Source organism: Amblyomma americanum, chromosome 6 (genome assembly GCF_052857255.1).
Source record: "Amblyomma americanum isolate KBUSLIRL-KWMA chromosome 6, ASM5285725v1, whole genome shotgun sequence".
Lineage (NCBI taxonomy): Eukaryota > Metazoa > Arthropoda > Arachnida > Ixodida > Ixodidae > Amblyomma > Amblyomma americanum.
This window is the reverse complement of record NC_135502.1, coordinates 201,428,740-201,445,030: the sequence shown is the minus strand read 5'-3', so window position 1 is coordinate 201,445,030 and position 16,291 is coordinate 201,428,740. Positions and strand designations below refer to the sequence as shown.

The following is a 16,291-nucleotide window of genomic DNA, read 5'->3' as shown; positions in this document are numbered from 1 at the left end:
TGTCATTGCTGCAGACTTTATTACTGAATTGTGATAGTGACTTTTCGCATTTGTGGGAACTACTACAATGGACATTTGTTTTTGTTTACCCGGTAACCAGGGCCTTCCTTCACACTTGCTATGGCATGCAGCTGAAGATTAAGTCATCACAAGCTGCCTGGATGGGTGCCTACTAAACAGAAGTCCGCATATTTTATAGCTGTTGAATTGGAGTTCTTTCTCAAGTCGTTAGTTGATGTTTTTGCATAGAAGTATAAGAGCATTTCACTGAGAATAAAAAGTTTTGAGTCCTTAACAAAGGCTACTTGTTTTTCTACACTTGTACCAGTAATATTTATACACTGAAAATAAGCTGCCTTGTTTTATGCTGTTTGCGTTGACTTTCATTAGAGTTCTGTCATGACTAGACAGTTATAAAATGTAATTCACCCTGCCAAGCTTTTGATCCTACAGCAGCATTGCAAGAGCGCAATTTACTTGCATAAAGCACTTATTCTTACAGCAGAGAATATGGTGTCTCATGAACAGTTGTTGTGAGATATGTTTTGTAATTTGTAAGAACTCGGGTGAAAGGAAAATATGTGCTGTAGTATTGGAAAAATTTTCTGTATTAGATGAGAGTGTGAGAATATATGCTGCTGTGCTGTCTCTTGCCCCTGTTGCCTGGCATATTCACCCTGTTTCTGCAGCCAAGCCATGTGTCGGCTTTGAGCAGAAATCTCGGTGCCAGGCAGCTGGAGCATGAGACAGAAAAACACCTGTTTCTTCCACACTTTGGTAAGCAAAATTTCGTCATGCGACTCTTTACATGAATACTAGTATCATATCGCCGAAACTACAAAAGGGCTAAAACACTTCTACACAGCTAAAAAGTACATCGCATAGATGTTTACAAGATGTTTTAGGATTATATCAGCACAGCTATAAAAGGGCACAAAAACTTCTTGATAGTTAAAAATGGTCTTGCTTAGAAGTCAACAAGATGTCACAGTAAACCTCTTCTAGTCGACAGATAGCGTTGCATTCGCCTAGGCTACAGGAGGTCTTCAAGACATCGGATGGCTTTATAAAAGCTTGGTTATGCTTCTTGCAGATGTCAAAACGTCTTGGTGTAGATGACTTATAGATTTCTACAAGCACTTTCTGTGTTTCGTGGGTTTGGTTTGTGTGGAAGGATTGTCACGGAAATTCAGTGTGGAGTCATCGTTTCGATTAAAGAAGATAAGAGGCTTAGGCAGAATTCGACACAACCACTAGGTTGCGAACCAAACGCGCTCGAGGCCACAAGCACGCTTTGGTGTTTTGGCGAAAGGAAATGGCGCAGTATCTGTCTCGCATATCGGCAGACACCTGAACCGCGCCGTAAGGGAAGAGATAAAGGGGGGAGTGAAAGAAGAAAGGAAGAAAGAGGTGCCGTAGTGGAGGGCTCCGGAATAATTTCGACCACCTGGGGATCTTTAACGTGCGCTGACATCGCACAGCACACGGGCGCCTTAGCGTTTTTCCTCCATAAAAACGCAGCCGCCGCGGTCGGGTTCGAACCCGGGAACTCCGGCTCAGTAGTCGAGTGCCCTAACCACTGAGCCACCGCGGCGGGTAATGATCTGGGAACAAGAAAAAAAAAAGGACGCGTCTTCGTTTGGAGCTATCCACGAGGGCCACGATTAAACATTAATTCTTTCGCATTCCATGATTTCACAAGCAGTCTTCAGTGTCCTCAAAATTTCTTCGTTTTTTTTCTGACATATAACTGCGAATTTGTAAAGATAATACTTGTACATAGTTCCTGACCACTCTCCCTCCTATAGTTTATGGCTATAGTTATTTCATTTCTCTAATCTGCCTGATATCCCTTTATTTGCGCTGCCCCAGCTCAGGTGCTCGCAGCAGGAAAAATCTTTCCCTTCTTTTCTTTTTATTATTTGGATAAAATCACCGCTACTACTACTACATAGAATTCCCACCCATCACAGTTAGCATTCACAGGGGTGCAACAGTTGCGCCAATTGCGCCATTTTGATACAGCTGCGCCAAGAGTGTGAAATTTGTTAAAATTGCGCCATGCTGCACCAAAATGCCAGATTAGACGCGAAAGATTGTAGTCTTGCTAGATTTGGCGAAAGATCGGAGCTGCGTTGGCAACATGTAGTGCCGGTGGCCAATCCAATCCAGCTAGAGGCTTGATGGCTTGAAACTATGCATGAAAAGAAAGAAAACACGTGCACGGTGAGCGCAAGTTGGTGAGTACCGTAGCAACCGTAGCTTGTGTGTGCGGCGGCTTGTCGACGCCGAGGGACGGTCTTGGACACTTACCTCGGATTGGTTTCCCCAGCTGGTCGCACCGCTACAGTGTCGATAGGCGTTCATCATGAGTAAAGCCGCGATGGCGGCCGCGAAAAGGCTTAAGCCCTTTACCTTTTTTGGTAGAGTGCCGCACGGCACTACTACGGTTGAGCTTACTAAGATTTTAGTTAAGCGTTTCTCTAAGAATGAGCTAGGCGGCGTGCAGGACTTTACCGGTGGGAAGTACGAAGTCTTTCTTAAGACGCGCGCGGCAGTAGAGAGGTTCCTGCAAGACCCCGTGGTCGAGGTGAAGGGCACTTCCGTGACCTTCGAGTACAGAGGCACCCGAGCGAAGATGGTGCGTGTCTTCGGATATTCCGCGGAGCACCATGACGTAGAGCTAACTAGCGCGCTGGAGCAGTTTGGGAAGATGGTTAGCGTGACACGCGAGAGCGTGACCGGGTTTCCGACGGTCACCACAGGGATTAGACGCGTCAAGATTGAAATGAAGAGGGCGGTTCCGAACTTCCTGGACGTGATCGACGCCACCGTGCAGTGCGAGTACGAGGGCGTCGTTCGCGTCTGCCGGAAGTGTGGCGCTCAGGGCCACATGGGGGCTAATTGCGAGACCCCGCAGTGCGTTAGGTGCGGTGCCTACGGGCACGAGACATCCGAGGCCGCGTGCCCCAAGTGCGGCGAAGATCACGACGTGCGGGCCTGCAAGAAGCGCACTTTTGCGTCCATCGTAGGCGAGGAGGAAGAGAACGAGCAGCCACCAGTGGTATGGGAGCAGCCCAAGCCCGCCGTGAGCCAGGCAGCAACCACCACCGAGGCAACCGAAGAGAAGTCCGAGGAACCAGTAACAGCAGTGGAAGAAGTCGCATCCGCGTCTCTGGAGACCTCAGCCGAAGCTGCAGGTCCAGTTGACGATGTTCCGGCTACCCAAGAGACAGAGCAAGACAACCACGTGGAAGATAACAAGGTGGAAGAAAAGATGGACGCCGCGTGCGACCGGCCGAAGAGGAAGCGCAGCCCCCGCGGAAAAAAGAAGACCAGCCCCGTAGCACCTGCAAGCAGTAATTCTTCAGAAGGGGGGCCCTTAACCAAGCGCGCATTCCTTAAGAACCCGCCTCCCCTTTCTAGCTCCGGGGAGAGCGAGTCTGAGAGCGAGGAAGACACTCACAAGGCTAAACCCTGTCAATATTGTGGGGGGCAGACATGTGACTGCGAGGTGATTTCAGACAATAGTTATGACTCAACACCCGACTCCCCTCCCAGCTCGCCTGCTGCGGACCCGGAGGGAATTCCCCCCAAGTCAGCCGAACAATAGACCCTATTCTCCCCCCCGTTCCCCCTCCGCCCGCGCTTCGCCAACATGGCATTCTCCCTTGTGCTAGGCACGCTCAACTGTAGGGGCCTGGCAAGGGCAGCTAAACAAGCCGAGGTCGTGCACGTGGCGCGAAGCAAGCGCATCGACGTGTTAGCATTACAAGAGACTTGTGTCCATAGGCAGGAGCAAATTGCTACCTTTGACGCGTCGTTCGGCACGAAATCGTACTGGAGTTTTGGCAGGAGGGGTTCGGGGGGCGTCGCGTTAATTTTCCTTCGCGACATCGGACTCAAGGTGCTGCGTCATGATCGGGACACTGAAGGCCGTATCATTTCCGTGGATTTAAACAACGGCATGCGCGTGCTAAGCATTTACGCACCTTGCCGCCACGGCGAACAGCATAAGTTCTTCGAGGGGTTAGACGATAAGCTGGTGGGCCCGGCGCGCGTCATTCTCCTTGGCGATTTCAATTGTGTACTGTACCCAGACGATAGGCGATCCCATCGCGGCACGACACTACGTCCCTATCGCGAGCAAACTAGCACACGGGCACTGCGTGCTCTCGTGGACGAGTTGGACCTGACGGACTGCTGGCGCGTGCTACAGCCGGGCCGCGCGGGAATGACCTGGGCGGGCCGCGGCAGCCAGAGTAGAATCGACAGGGTGTATGTCTCGCCGAGTCTTTCGAGCAGCCTCCAGTCAGCATGGGTCTTTCCAACCGCCCTAAGCGACCACAGATTGCTGATCACCCGTCTGTGTGCCCCAGACATTGCACCGCGCGCCAAGGGATGCTGGAGACTGAATGTCAGGCTCCTCGATGACGAGAGCGTAGCCCAAGATGTCGCGCGTGTGATAAAACAGCACGTCACCCCATCCATGACAGCGCGATCTTGGGATGAGATGAAACAACGCGTCAAGGAAATTTTTAAAGAATGGGGGGAAAAGCTTGCGCGGAAAGAGCGAGAGGAGATTAGAATAGTGACCGATAGCATTATCGCGCTGTCCGCCCCCCTCTCTCAGGGACCGAGCATAGCCCCATCCCTGACAGCGCTGCGCGGGGAATTACATCACCTGCTCAACCGCCGCTGGGACCGGCTTCGCGCAACTGCGCGCGCCGAACGATGGGAGTGCGAAGCGTGGTGTGCTAGGCATTTGTTGCGCCGCCGACTCGCCACGAAGAGCGACACGCTCATCGCGATAGAGGACCCTGTCACAGGCGTTTTAACAACCAGCGCAGACGGGGTGCTTAACTACGCGCGGAACTTTTACGAGGATTTGTACACAGCCGCGCCTTGTGCTCCGGATGAGTTCCCTCTGAAAGGTCCGCGCGACGAGCCCGAAGTAGACGCGACTTGGGTATCCGAGGACGAGCTTTACGCGGCGCTCCAGTTAATGAAACCGAACCGTAGCCCGGGTACTGACGGACTCCCGCCAGCCTTCTACAAGAAGTTCTGGCCTCTCCTGAAGCGCCCTTTGACCAACCTCTTCAATACGCTGTTGGAGCAGGGCGCGCTTACCGAGAGCATGAACGAAGGGCTGATCACCTTGCTGTGCAAGGGTAGCAGCAAGTCTACCGATTTGAGAGCATGGCGGCCTATAACATTGTTGAATAGCGATTATAAGCTGCTAGCCAAGTGTCTCTCCTTGCGGCTAACGCCAGCTCTCTCTACCATCGTCGGGCCACAGCAAGCTTGCTGTGTCCCAGGACGTTCGGTAGAGCTGCACGGACTGGCGTTAAAAGACTTGTTGACGTGGTTAAGGTCTCGTGATCTGGGAGGGCTATTGCTCTCCCTCGATCAGGAGAAAGCGTTTGACCGCCTTGACCATAGCTACTTAATTAAGCAGCTAGAACACGCACGCATAGGAGAAAGCTTCATAAATATGGTTCGAATTCTCTATGCAGCACCACGCGCGGCAGTGATCGTCCAGGGACGCATCTCTGGATGGTTCCCTGTAGCGCGGGGTGTTAGACAAGGCTGCCCGCTCTCACCGCTTCTGTATGTCATCGCCATTGAACCTCTTCTACAGCGTCTAGCAGCCGACACGCGCGTTAAACGTACTGTCCTGCCGGTGGGCCCCCCTGCTGTACCTGTGTTCGGATACGCGGACGACATCACCATCGTCGTACCGGACGTAGCATCAGCAGCGCGCGCACTAGAAATAACCGAGCAGTATTGCGAGGCAAGCGGGGCGCGGCTTAACAAGCACAAAAGTGCTGTCATGCCGCTACGCGATGTTAGACCTCCAGAAATAGCTGAGGTACCTTCGGTTAGCGAGACGCGTATGTTGGGCTTTTACTTTAACAGAGAGGAGCCTTCGGCGCGTAACTGGGAACATGTAGCGGAAAAAGTAGAAACGAAAACAGCTGACCTCGGACGACTGCGGTGCCCCATCACAGCACAAGCTACCATCATTAGGACCCTGTTGATCGCCATCATTAGCTTCAGCGCCAGTATCCTAGAAATTCCTGCAAGCATGAAAAAGAGAGTAGAAAAGTCAATTTACAGATTCCTTTGGCAAGGCGCACCAGACAAGATCAGGCGCGTGGTAGTCAAGCAGCCTAGACTAAAAGGAGGACTTGGAATTCCGGACCTAGATGCCCTAGCCAGAGCGCTGCATGTGCAGTGGACGCTCCGCGCGGTTGAGTGTGATATGCCGCTGACGCGAACACTAACATCGTTCTTTTTGTCAACACGGCTAAGTGCCTTCACGCAGCAACCGCTGCCGCACACCGCTCCCCGCGCGGGGACGCCGCTCGCATTTTACAGCGCCGCGGCCGCGGACATGAACCTCATCAGAGCGACTTTCACCGAGCCCCCACGCGAGATTGCCCTCATGACTATGTTGAGCCTCCTGACCCCTGCGCTCCTGCCACATCTTCATCGGGAGTTAATGACAGCCGAAAAGCCGACGTGGAAGTACCTGACGGCGCACTTCTTGGACGCGCGCCGCGCTTCATTCATGTGGCGATTCGTGCGGGGAATCCTGCCAATCAAACGCCGCACCTTTGTTTCGCGAAGCTCCGGACTTGTGGATACGTGCCCTTTCTGTGGAACTGCGGAGACATCAACGCATATCTGTCAGGATTGTGCAATACCAGCAGCGCTTCTCGAGCGTCTCCGCGATCTGTTCGGCCTCCCGGGCATCCCGTTTCAAACCATCCGATACTTAACCCGATGCCCAGCGAGGCACGAAACCAGTTCGCGCTGGCGCTCGCGGAGATTAGTTATCAAGTTTGGGTGGCCCGATGCCACGCGGCTTACAGCGGACGCATCCCTGACCTGATGGAGGTGAAGAACAAGATAAGGAAGGAGCTGTGGTTCCACCTCCAGCGCGAAAGAAGACACTTGGGACGGAAGAAGTTTTGCGAGGAATGGCGACCGATGATCATCTTTGAAGAATGCGGAGAGAAGATAAGCATCAAGTATTAGGAGACCAGCTCGCAATGGGAGTCGATCCGCCGATGAGGTATGAGTGCAGCGCAAGTGTACTGTCTCGCCCTCGCGATGGCATCGCCCTCACTTGCTAGAGCCCCTTGGCAGGGAAACCGCCTGCAGCCCCAAAACAAAACCGCCCTCACCCATGTGGTGTGGGGGGCCTTGCCTGGGGCTGCGCCTGAATGATGATGGTTGGTTGAGATCTGTATTCTCACTGGGAGGCGGCACTTATAGCGTCGTCCTCCCCTCCCGTCTGACAAGGCAAGGTGAGTGCATTCAAACTTGATTCGTTCGATGTTTGTTAGATGCAGATCAATGAGAGAGGTGCTGCAAATATTAACGCCGTCTATTTGGGGTGGGGGCGATATGCTGCCAAAATCAACGATGTCATCGTTTGCCAGGCTTCAGATGAAGCAGCAGAGCAGACGGGCATGAATTCGCGGTTGTCGTTCATCATGAGTAAAGGTGAGTGCATTCAAACTTGATTCGTTCGATGTGTGTTAGATGGAGATCAATGAGAGAGGTGCTGCAAATATTAACGCCGTCTATTTGGGGTGGGGGCGATATGCTGCCAAAATCAACGATGTCATCGTTTGCCAGGCTTCAGATGAAGCGGCAGAGCAGACGGGCATGAATTCGCGGTTGTATTTTACTAGTATGGTTGTGTTTAATGCGCCACAACCTTTTAATGAAGGTGTCACATTGTGTTGCACGACTTTTTGTGCTGCTGCTCGAAGTTGCCGGTATTCTGTTGCGCCATCCATGCACCGCGAAATCAGTACGTTTTCTCGTTGATCACATTCACATCGTAAGATAGGAGGTGAATCAGTCGCGCCTTGCGCGTGCACTCAAAAAGCAACACGGGGGTGCCGATAGCAGCAGTCGGGCTCGTCGAACTATGAAGGCCCTTTGCATTCGGAAGTGGTCTATTTAAAGTTAGCTCAGGAACATCGAGAAAACTCAGCCAAGGCATACTGGTAAAGTCCGGAATAATGCAGAAGCAGTTGTGCTTGCCTGCAGTCGTCATTCCAGACTAAGCTCTCATCTCGTGCTACAAAGGAAGTGTTCACAAGATCAGTCATTGCACTACAGTCACAGTATAATGTCGCATGCCGGCGGCTATTGAAAAAAAAAACATTTCAAAGGTTTTCGGCAACATCTACTTACACCTAATATCCCGAGTCATCGCCCGCACCTAGAAAGCGTAAACCACGTGCCGAAGACGGAACTCGCCAGTTTTGTTTGCTTACAATTCCCCTACTTATCTGGTTTCAGCATTTGCCCCCATCTAATTTTGCCCGCTGATTTTTTTTTTCAGTGTACGTTCCCTTCCTAGATTGTAAGTTGTAATTCGGATGCCTTTCTGTCACGCGGCTTTGGCCTTTTACTTTTTAAGGTTTAATGCCTCATCGTTGTGAACAAAATCTGTCCCGCTTTTGCGGCGGCTCTGATTGGTCGAGACCGGATGCCCAATCACCATATTGAATCGATATTTAAAAAATAGATTAATAAACCTTGTATACCAGGGAATCGAACCTCCATCCCTTGGATCCCCAGCTTATTGGGTTTTTTTTGTGTGTCGTACTGCGTTCGTTTTTGGTCACAGGCTGATCGCAGTCAGATTTGAATGAGGCTGTTCTGGTGCCGCACTTATGCGATGCATGCAGCGGATTTTGTGTCCAGTAAAAAACATTACGTTATGGTGCTTATGAGCAAGATAACATCCTGTGGTTAAGGTTCTTAAGCCACGCCTTGTTGAAAAATACATATTTTTTAGCTTTTGCTATTTTTTTAAATGCATGTTCCGCACCCTATATTTTCTATGGATTTCAGGTGGAGGAATAAGGAGGCTTACTATGAATATTGCAGTGGATAAATTTTATTTCTAAATGCCCGATTATTTGTACTTTTTTCGTTCCTCCGGAGGCCGAAAAAAATCAGTTCCCGACTGTAGTTTGTTGTTTGCTGGTAATAGTAGTGAACATACTGCTTTTTATAAAATGAACTTTTTTTCTTCACAGGGCGGTGCACGAAATTCAATGCCTCGGTGCTGAATGAAGTGGACTGCAACAATGATGTGATCAGTGGTTGGTGCAGGGCAGGCATCAAGGACACAGATGCTTTTTGTATCTTGTGCAATGTGACAATTTGCTGTGCTCAGCATGGTACTGCTGCTGTCAGGGGCCATGCAAACATGAAGCATGTGGAGGTAGCGGCAAAGCATAGAGATTCTAGTGGTGTGCTACTGGCGCCCAAGACCGTGCAAGCCACGATAGATTTTTCACAGGGGAGGCCTCGTTCCTCGTTGCAAGACCAAGTTTGTGAGGCTGAAACCATATTTGCAATGTCTGTTGTTTCAAAAGGCATTCCCTACTCATGGGGTGACACAGCAACACACATCTATAAAAGGATGTTTCCCGACAGTGATGTGGCCAAGAGTTTTACCTGTGGAAGGGCAAAACTTTCTTATGTCATCTCAGATGGTCTGGGGCCTGACTTCAAATCAAAGCTTTTGACAGAGTTGTGTCGGCCAAAAGTTTTTTTTTCGTTAATGATTGACGAAACTCCAAAACCTGAACAGCGTGTGCAGCAGTTGGATTTGCTGGTTAGATATTTCTCCGAAAGTGCAAAGCAAGTTGTTGTCGAGCACTTGAACTCTTTTAACCTCGGTCGTGCCACTGGGGATATAATTGTAGGGTGCATAGAGGATGCCCTAACTGAGTTGCCAAAACAAGGGTTTCTTTGCTTTTTCAGTGATGGCCCTAATGTCATGAAGAGCGTGAAATCTAAGCTGAAACAAAAGATAAACCCAAATCTTGTTGATGTTGGGGAGTGCACTTTGCACAAAGTGCACAATGCATTTTCGAAGGGCTTAGATGCATTTTGTTCTGATGTTGAAGAACTTGTCAGGGATGTTTATTATTATTTTAAGCATCCTGTGTGTGCCGAGGGCCTGAAAGAACATCAAGAGATTTTGGGGATAGAGCCTCATGTCTTCCTCCGACACGTCTCTAATCGCTGGCTGACATTGCAAGATTCTCTAGTCCGCGTGGAAGAACAATTCACTGCCTTGCAGGACTTTTTTGGGGGGAACTGTGGTAGACTGCGACCAGGTGTGCAGACCCACCACAGCAGACTTGCTGCAGCTTTTGGCAGCAAGGACCTTTATGCAAAGGTACTGTTTCTGAGGAATGCTGCAGAGCTGTTCACCGGGTTCCTGAAACTCTTCCAAAGGCGGGAGCCACTTCTGCATGTCCTTGATGAAGAAATTCTAGGATTAGTGCGACGAGTTTTGAGTCGGTTTTTAAGAAGCGAAATATTTTGTAGCAAGAGTGCAGAGGAGTTAACCAAGCTTAACCTGGATGATGCTGCCTTTTGGAAGGCACGACCGGAAGTTGGCGTGGACACAGAAAAAGCTATGGAAGGCTGGGACCCTTCGGAGAAAAAAAGGTTCCGCCTCGGAGCTCGGGCATTTTACCTTGCTTGTTCGAAAGCATTGCTTCAGAAGCTCCCCCTCACAAATAAAGTGGTCATGCATGCAAGGTTCCTGGGTTTACAATACGAGAATGCTGAGCAGGAAGTGCGGTCCTTACGCTACATTGTGGGGCAACTTCCTCAGGTTTTGGGTGATGGTCAGGTGTCATCTCTCGTTGATGAATGGCTCATGCTGAAGTGCGATCAGAGCAAAGGCACCCTGGAAGGAAGGCTGGACGTCTACTGGGCAAAAATATTTTGCATGAAGACAATAAGAGGTGAAACAAAGTATCCCATGCTTTCGAAACTTGTAAAAGCAGTTCTTTCTCTGCCGCACGGAAATGCTGACCTAGAACGAGGCTTCAGTGAAAATAAGCACCTTTTAGATGGACGGAGCTCTCTGAACATCGCTAGTGTTAACAGAATGCGCCACATTAAAAGTTATCTTCAGCGCTATGATGGTGATGCAAGTAAGGTGCCCCTCAGCTCTGACCTTTTGAGATGTGTGAGGCAGTCACGAGCGAAGTATGCTCTGAGGATGAGCGCTGAAGCACAAGCAAGCGGGCAGCAGAGGAGGCTGTTTCAAACCAGTGTACTCTTGAAGCAAAGAAGAAAGCATTGGAAGGCCAGGTGCAAGCCAGCAAGGTGTTGCTCACTAGGGCTGAAGAGATGATAAACTTCGGCATCAAAGAGAAAGACATGGACAAGGTTGAAAGTGGTCGCTTGCTGTTGACTACAGGGAATGGAAACCTTGAGCAAGCCCTTAAAGACCTCAAGGAACTGGAAAAGCAAATGTTAAAAAAGGCGAGGCATTGACATGCAAACAACATCTACACTAGACATGTATATTGTAATAGTGCAGGAGCGGCTTTGCTTGCCTTGCACCTAGTCATGATGTGGACATTCTTGTCTATTTGGTGTTGGTGCTAGTCGTGATGTGTTCTAATCGATATTCCTGTCTACATGTGATTAGAACTGCAATAAATTTTTTTTAGTGTTGATGTAAACTATTTCTTGTATGTTCCTTTGCTTGGTCTTGTATAGTGTACCTACGGATTAACCTTTTTTACAGGTTTGTGCATAGATCCCTACCTTATGGGTTTCTCAAGCGTTCATTTGTAAATGATTTGCAGATCCTTGCCCAATGAAGCTAAAGCATAATTGAAGTGAGACAGCCTTAAAAAATAAACCAACTAGATTTTATGGCTCACATGTATATAGTCCGATGTTCAGATCTTATTTTTGTACAGGAAGTAAGGCTTCTTTCCCGTGAAATTGCTCCAAGTTATGAATATTAGCTCCAAAATGCCGAATATTTTTCCCGTAAGTTGCTCCAAATATGGATTTTACTGCTCCAAAACTAAGATTTTTCTGCTCCAAAAATTGCTACAAATCCTATTTCAGCTGTTGCACCCCTGCATTCAACATTGCACATGCGACACGTGACACGCCGCCGCGGTGGCTGAGTGGTTATGGCGCTCGGCTGCTGGCCCGAAAGATGCGGGTTCGATCCCGGCCTCGGCGGTCGAATTTCGATGCAGGTGAAATTCGAGAGCCCCGTGTACTATGCGTTGTCGATGCATGTTAAAGAACCCCAGGTGGTCGAAATTTCCCAAGCCCTTCACTACGGCGTCTCTCATAGCCTGAGTCGGTTTGGGGCGTTAAACCCTCATAAAACAACGACCATAAAAAATGTACACAACGACCGGTCGTTCATGTTTATAGCATGCAAACAGCTTAAGGCCCTTGCTTACATGGTGCTAATTGCGGTTTACGTAGTGCTCTCATATTTTATTAGGTAAAATTACAACATTTGGTCAGAAAAAAGCAGTACAGGGAGACGTCGGAGCAAATGTATTTTTATTACAAAGGATATGCAAGGCACTGCAGATAATTTAGCGACGCTTAACGAGATAACATGCAAAGGTCCGAATAATGCAGAAATACAGCAGGCGCCTTCTGCTGGACATAATATTTCTGAAGTACGTAATTAACAAGTAGCGCTATCTCTCTTGTTATTCATAACTTTAGCTCAACATTTTCAACATAAATGTAGACCAAGTGAGGACTTTATTTACTAATGTACACATGCCAGTGTTACCGGATACGTTGTCATTCACAAGTAGACATGATGCAAAGCATGCAAGGCGAGCGAATTAAAGAGGAATCGCTCGTGGGCGATGTAAAACGGTATAGCATACCTACTGACAGAGGAGTGAAGCGGCAAGATTTGACACATAAAAAAAAAACCTGCAGCTGGTTCGCTTTCCCATCTCGAGGAATAAAAATAAGCGCACAACAATATGTTTGGATAGAACAGATGACAACCTAAACCTTGCAAGTGCAGAATATTTGCAGCGCGCGCATTTGTTTCTTCAAGCTTTCCTTAGCATTAGCTGAGCGACTCTGAATACCAGGTGTTACCTGGAAGACGTTTCAAAAATATGCGTTTTTGGCTTTAAAATATGGCTTTTACGGCACAGTATTACCAGTGTGAATTGTTTCCGGTGAATCGTTTTAACTATTCAGCTGGTTAACTAGATTTTAATAATTAACTTTTAACAATTGCAGTTAGGCGCTTAGTCGTAATTTTAGATTTGTAGCCGGTAGTTAGTAATAGCCATATAAGTTTTTAGAATTTCCAAAACATGGTTACCTTTGGCCATATGGATCGACAAAATTTGGCTGTTTCGACTAGTTACGCGCACTGGAAAGGTTTCTTTGCTTGCATGCTTTCGAAAGCGCATGTATTTTGGCGCTAACTGGTTCTTGAAAATTGGCTTTTGAGGAGAGGAAATGACACAGTAACTGTCCCGCCTATCTCGGCGGGCACCCGAATTGCACTGTAAGGGAAGAGATGAAGGAGGGAGTTAAAGAAGAAAGGAACAAATAGGTGCCGTTGTGGAGGGCTCCAGAATAATTTCGACCAACTAGGTATCTTCAAAGTGCAGTGATATTGCACAGCGCATGGGTGCCTTTTGCGTTTCGCCTCTATAGAAGCGCAGCCGCTGCGGTTGAGTGCCAACCCGGGTACTCCGGCTCAGGAGATGAGCACCTTAACCACTGAGCCATCGCATGATGTAGCCAAATTTTGTCGAGCCACTGCGATGAGGGTAATCGCGTTTTCGAAATTCTAAAAACTGATACGGATATTAGTAACCTACCTCTAACTGCAACTAGGCGCCTAATAGTTAAGAGTTAATATCAGAATTAGTAAACCAGCTTCCTCCCGGTTTACTGCCTGTTAACTACTGGGCAACTACCGGTTAGCTACAGTTTGCGGGCACTGGTATACTATGCCGCAAAATCCATATTTTAAAAGCGAAAGCTTTTCCTGCTTTCATCGGAGCGATTTCGCCGTCACCTCACGTTTGATCTTGAACGTCCTTGCTGCGCCGCTGCCATAGCAACCCAGCAAGTGACTTCGCCGCGCCGCCAAGCCTAGTCTTCGCCGTCTCTGCGCAGGGGCTCCACAGCCGTGCAGCGGCTGCTGCCTGACCACGTTATCTAGCCGAGTATCAGCTGGATAAAAAAATATTAGCTGTTGCTCAACTACTGCCGAACCTTGTTAGAGAGCGAGAGCTGTGATGTATCCTGCAAGCAGACGCGGCTTAGCGTCTGTAGCGTTGAGTGCGTTCCGCACACTGGATGAGCAGTGCGCCCAACCTGCCACCCTGGCAGGTGGCATTTGAATTAATGGCTGATCGCGAGAGGTTGGTCAGGCTGCGGCCTATTGCTGCAGTGCCGCGTGTCTGCCACAACGTTGTCAACGCTAATGCATGCATCCCACATCTTTCTCTCACCACCATCACGTACCTCAAAGCGCTATTGAGGCGCCCACTTACACAGGTGGCCAGTTATATGCGCCCTTCCTTTCCACAAAATCACCAAGAAAGTTGTCAACGCCAACACCAATGAACGCCGACGACTTTCGCTTTGTTAGCTGAGCTAATCCGAGAAAGCTTAATTTTGATGATGACTTAGTCTTCTCTGTAACACCTGGTATGTGTTACTGCTGTTATCTGTATAAGAGAGCCCAGAAAAATTCAAACCTTTTTCTTTTGCATTTGTTTATTGATGTTTGAAAAAATGTTGTTAGCTTGCATATAAATAAGCTGCGAGGAATATAAACTTAAGAGGTGTCTTGATCACGTTTTCTTTAGGTTTTTAGGTTTTCATTGACTAAAATGTGTTAGAGAAATTGGTAAAATTGCACAGTAGGAGGCCCCAAAGCGCGGCAGTCAGGGAGACTTCCTATAACAAAATGTCTCCGCGATTGGTATACCGCCAGTTTTCACTCGGACTCACAAAAGGGACGACGAAAGGCGCGAGTGGACTACCTGCGCCGCACACACCGACAAGCACGAAATGCTGTATACCTCGACGCAGCCATGTACTCCAATTCCACGAACGCGGTGGCGGTAGTTTTGGACGCCAACTTCAAGGAAATCGCCAGTGCCTCTCTACGCAACTGCTCTCCCACAGTAGCAGAAACGGCCGCAATCGGTCTCGCCATCCAGCACGGCGATACCACGCGAAACGGACTAAAAATTGTTACAGACTCCCAGTCGGCGTGTCGGCTCTTCCTCACTGGCAGACTTCCACACTCCATCGCTCCCATTCTGACTACCCCACATGTTAAAAATTCCACATGCAAGCACCAAATCACTTGGGCTCCTGGGCACGAGGGGCTCGAGGGAAACGAGGCCGCGGACAGTCTAGCTCGAGATACACCAACCGAGCGACTAACCTCCCCGACGTCACCCCTCTTCCCTCTATGTACGGCGAACGCCTCCTCCTTCTCCGAACGCAAAGGCAAGTCTATCCCCCACCACACTCGAAGCTAACGGCGGCAGAGGCGAGGGGCTGGCGACAACTACAGACGAACACCTTCCCAAACCTACACAAATACCATATCATGTTTCCCGATAGATACGACGGAATCTGCCCCTGGTGTGGCGGAGTTCCAACAACATACCATGTAACATGGGGCTGCTCCGGTAGCAAGCCCCCCGAACTAGACAAACATCAATCCGAGGAACAGTGGGAGTCTACCCTGCTCAGCTCCGATTTGGTGACCCAGCGTAGCCTGATATCCCAAGCAAGAGCAACTGCGGTGGACATTGGGGTCCTGAAATAAGGACTCCACCCAAAATCTGTTTTTTTCCCGCCTCTTTATCCTACCTTTCTATGAATAAATGTTTTCTACTACTACTACTACTACTACTACTACTACCGCCAGTTTTGAACACTCGACTTCCAAACTTAGTGATGATGCCAGAGACAAAGCATTTTTCATAAATATATTTTTTCGCGCTAAGCGGGCAGCCTGAGTCCAGTAAGGTAGATAACGCGGTAAAGATTTTGAGCAAACCCTTCAATCCCCAGTAACTTAAGTCCTCTAAGGCACTCATTTCGTCACAAATGGATAACATTTGCATAAATTACCATTCAAGTTCATTGGCTCTTCATTTCGTAGTGACATATCTTTCCTTTGTCTTTTCTTTGGTTCACTTGTGCTTCGTTTTGTCGTTCCTCGACGTGTGTGAGTTATCTTGCGCTAAATGTTTCACCATGCCATCTTTTTTTTACAGAGCAAGGGATACCTTATAAAATGGAAAGGATATTCCAAGTGGCATTGCTCCGTTGAACCAAGAAAAAATCTGAACGGCGCCTGTCTCCGGGAATTTAAGCACCCAAGCAAGCCATCGCCACGACTGGAAGCTGCTGCTGGGGAATTAATTTACGCTGTGCAAAAGAAACTTTC

At 48.8% G+C, this 16,291-nt stretch overlaps 1 pseudogene; it reads left to right on the top strand.

The window, feature by feature from the left end:
- The first annotated feature begins 1,093 nt into the window (after positions 1-1,093).
- LOC144095698 (uncharacterized) lies at positions 1,094-11,340 on the top strand (annotated as a pseudogene).
- Positions 11,341-16,291: the final 4,951 nt, after the last annotated feature.